The sequence below is a fragment of the Asterias amurensis genome, chromosome 18 (assembly GCF_032118995.1).
Source record: "Asterias amurensis chromosome 18, ASM3211899v1".
Taxonomy (NCBI): domain Eukaryota; kingdom Metazoa; phylum Echinodermata; class Asteroidea; order Forcipulatida; family Asteriidae; genus Asterias; species Asterias amurensis.
The window spans coordinates 4668218-4672728 of NC_092665.1; the positions used below are offsets into that span (position 1 = coordinate 4668218).

General features: G+C 34.7%; 1 long non-coding RNA gene across 1 annotated transcript; it reads right to left on the reverse strand.

Moving 5' to 3' along the window:
- Positions 1-1073: 1073 nt before the first annotated feature.
- LOC139950708 (uncharacterized) lies at positions 1074-4031 on the reverse strand. The gene is made up of 3 exons (XR_011787691.1): positions 3627-4031; positions 3105-3247; positions 1074-2184 (listed from the first exon to the last, which is right to left on the reverse strand). It is a non-coding gene; the product is annotated as an uncharacterized lncRNA (long non-coding RNA).
- Positions 4032-4511: the final 480 nt, after the last annotated feature.

A 4511-nucleotide genomic window follows, 5' to 3' on the forward strand; every position in this document is an offset into this window, starting at 1 on the left:
AAATAAATAAATACCCCCCCCCCCCCAAAAAAAAAAAAAAAGTATATATATATATATAAAAAACAATATATATGTACAAATAATATTAATAGTAATAATAATAATAATAATATTAATAATAATAATACTCCCCAGGGAGCTGAGAAACATTAAAAAGGGACTGTTATTGGTCCTATGACCAGGGCACTCAGTAAGCGCATTGATACGGTTATTGTGAAATGCGCTATATAAGAATTTGTTATTATTATTATTATTATAAAAGAGTAAAAATAAAATAAAATAAAATAACAAGATAAACTATTATATTCGTCCCACAAGTTTGAGTTACGAGTGTTACTGTATATACCAGCCAAATCAGTAAAATATTGCGTAAGTTAATGCATGTATTAAAGAAGCCTTCAAAAAAGTGTTATTGTATTAAAGAAGCCTTCAAAAAAAGTGTTATTAAATGAGTGTTGCAAGAAGAGTTCTTTTTAAAGCAAAATATATCGTCGCTCTTTACGAACCAACAAAACAGCCACTTCAGATGAAATATGGGTTACGAGAAAATCGGGTTTTACGAAATGGGAGTATTGAAACGCTAAATTTTAGAGGTTTATACTCACAATTTCTTGCAAAAATTTCCAGGATGGTTGCAAAGGGTTTACTTTTAACAGAACACGTGAATCTTTTATCGGTACTTTAGTTTGAATTGAGATAATTAAAAGTAATTAACTCTTTCGGTTCGTAAAAGCATGTTTTACTGTGCACGCAATCTATTAGATTGAATTGTCAATCTTTCACAGATTGCCGTTGGGGTACAATCTGTCCGGATTGAAAATCAATCTTTATTTAGAGTGAAAATTTTCAATCTAAAACGATTGGAATTTCAAACTATTAGATTGAATATTTCAATAAATTTTCAATCGAATTTGGATTGAAAAAAATTCAAGCTTGACTGAGATTGAACTATTTCAATCTAATAGTTTGAAATGTTCAATCATTAAAAGATTGAACATTCTCAGTCCAAATCAGTATTGGAAGTCAACATACACAAGTTGTACAATTTAACAAAAATTCCATGTCCACAGAACAGTATTCTTAATTCAATGCATTGTTGCTTTAATTCAATTCAATTCGATTCAGTACATTAAACTCAATAAATACATTCAATTCAAGTAACACAGTAAATTACAATTAAGTTTAGGCAGTCCCCAGCTATTAATTGCTTGAAATGGGTTAATGATCTTGATTAATTACTTAGGCCCAATTTCATAAAGCTGCTTAGACAACGAATTGCTTAACAGTTTTCTGCGTAGCAAAATTGTACAGGGTACCAGTAAAAAATGGTACATGTGAGATGGTTTCTTTGCTGGAAACCACGATTTTGCTGTGCTAAGCTACTTTTCACTGACTTCACTGACTTCACTTAATTCAATTTCAGTAAAAAAAAACTCCCCTCAGTTTTGAACTGTTTTAAGTCCAATACTTTTATATTACCAACTAAATATTTCTCATGTTAAGCTCCAAAAAGATCATTTCGACAAACTCTTTTTGAGGAATAGTTTAAACAGGGAGCAGGGGATGAACAAAACAATTAAAAGCTCCCATGTTGATGCTCGCTCTGTACACAAATTGTAGTGAGCATTTTGTTGCAATAATTTACACAAATAATAGATCAAAACAAAATGTTCATCGTTTACCTTTTTGAACCAACCTATGCCTCAAACCATTTTACTTTTATTCTCAATCCCACTGGCCACAACACAATAGTAAAATAATATTATTAAAAAGTTCAAAATTCTAAAAATTTAAGATTATTTTTCCAAAAAAATCATGTTTTAATTATACACTCTCAGCAGTTCCAACAAACGTTAATGAGTCAATAATGCAGGGTTTTAACTTGTTTTATTGAGGTCTTGAGTACTTTAAGGAGGCTTATCACTACACCAAACATCATGGTAACACAGATGGAGATAACCTGGCCATATCTATGTCAATAGTTTTTTTCCTACCTGAATTAAAGACTGTCTGACAAAGTTCATATGCAGACAAACTGCAAGTACCTACTGGTTTGTTAAGAATGAGGTGCCACAAGGCACTCGATCTGCTGCTACTGCTGCACGATCCATATTTGGACTGGTTCTTGTTTACTGATCTATGCAGCAAGTATACCAGGGAACCGAGTCTACACAGATAGATCCTCTGGGAAATAAAAGAAACAAAGTGTACACACTATTAAAGGTTGCACAGAATGGTGACAAAAAATTAGCAGGTTTTGTGTGAAATCAATCTTTTTTGTTACTCAAAAAAGCGTTCTTATAAGCTGTAGGCAAATTGTACAGCTTAGTTATCACACAAGCCGGAGCGGAATACGGAAAATATAGCGCTTCTGCGTGAGTTGATATGGGACGCAGAAACGCTATATTTTCCGTATTTCCACGAGCGCGCGTGTGATACTGATTTATCTTCAAGCAAACTTGGCGCATAACATCGAACACACAATACGCAGGTAGTGATATTAGCCGTGCAATATAGGTTTTTATCACCACTCCATTCTGCGAATCTGATTGGAGGATTAGTGCGTACTTGAAGATAAAAGAACTTAATGTACATTCAAAAGTGGTGCTTTTGCATCAAATGCTGATCATCGTATGCATTGCTTGAAGTTTGCTTGAAAATAAATTTGATATCACAAGCGCGCTCATGGAATACAGAAAAAATATAGCGCTTCTGCGTCCTATCCAACTCGGCCTTCAGCCTCGTTGGATAAGGGACGCAGAAGCGCTATATTTTTCCATTTTCCACGAGTGCACGAGTGATAACTTAAAATGCATCAACTATACCCAAATCTAAATTTGATTAAGCCCCATTTCATACTTCCTGCGAATTCGACACAAATGTCGACGTCACAAATGCACAACAAATAATTTGCACCAGTTGAAATGTGTTCAACTCTTGCAAAACATTTCCAGCGAAAACAGGGATGTGCCGTCAAAATTCACTCCACATTCCCAATCGCAGGTTACGTCTTGTGTTGAAGTCGTAACTATTTGAGGCGCGACTAGTCAAATAGTAAAATTCACTAGTTGCCTGCAGGCTAATTACGCCGCTACGTTACTTACTGTTTCTATCCTCGAAAGATGCTCTTGCACTACTTGATATTCATTCTTCCCAATTTCAATTAGTGCATCTCAAACACCACTCCACTTAATAGTAATAAAATTGTCTTGCTCTTCTTTAACAGGAGTCCAGGTTCTAAGTTGATCTGTAGGACAAAATGTAACGCACTTGCAACTTTAAATTAAGATGAAAAGAGAGTATAAAGATTATGTTATTTATACTTCCAGAATAGTGTAATTAAGAAACAGATGCAACCTACAACTAACACAGAAATGCATTGCATTTTAAAATAAATATGAAGGTACAAATAAGATTAACAGAAAAGTCACTACAGAAACTTGATCAAAACCGAAACAACACTTTATATGAAACCTTATTTGGTGATTTAAATAACTGCTGGGTGTGGTAATAACATCCGGTGAGGGGCTTGGTCTTTCAACATCCTAGCCTGAGCCATTACTGATGACCACCCCCTCCCCATTCTATCATCTTGAAAACTATGTCAACACAAATGATTATCTTACCAACTCAGCTCTGGATAGTCTTGGAAACCTGTAATCTCTGAAAAATAAATTCAAATAATAACTTTTTAATAAGTAATAATTATGCTCAGCCTGAGTACTGTTTGAGATTCATCATGGATGGATCACATTGACTCTTTAGTCTTATATTATTATATATAGAGGTAAGGAGATAACAAGGTGGAAGGAAGTTTTTGAACAACATGTTGAGAGTTGACAAAGTATGCCCTACATGGTAACCATGGGCGCCGCCATCTTGAACTATTGTTTACTTTTTTTCCGCTTTCGGCATCTGATCTGTCATGTTTGTACATTTTTGTTGTTTTAAAATAAATTCATTATTATTATTTTGTGACTGACCTTGAACGAAATAAAACCAAGCTAAATAAAACCAAGTAAGAAAAGGACAGCACATATTAAATAATGCCTACGATTTTTGAAAGGAAAACTAGGATAGGAGAAGCTCAACTTGACTAGCCCCATAAATCGGTCCAATCCACTCCGTATCCTTGATAGTGGATTGGACCGATTTAAGGGGCTAAACTTGACATGACTTGACTTACGTGTGTACACTGCATCAACAACCAGGAACACACAGCTGTCGTAACGTACGTACTCAACACTAAACATTTTATAATACTACCACAGGGAAAGTCGTGTATTGTCGACAGCGGTGTTTATTACTGAGCTACTCTGTAGTGGTTTTTCTGCCAAAAGCGTTATTTCTACCTCCATGGTTAAACTTAGAACAAAAAGTAACATTCGTAGGCCTGTACATGGTGGCAATATTTACAAAATCAAAATGTATAGGTTTACCTACACAAACAGTACTCACATTCCAAAACACGGTTTTGCCTCGTCGTCGAATCATGGTCGAACTCCAAACGT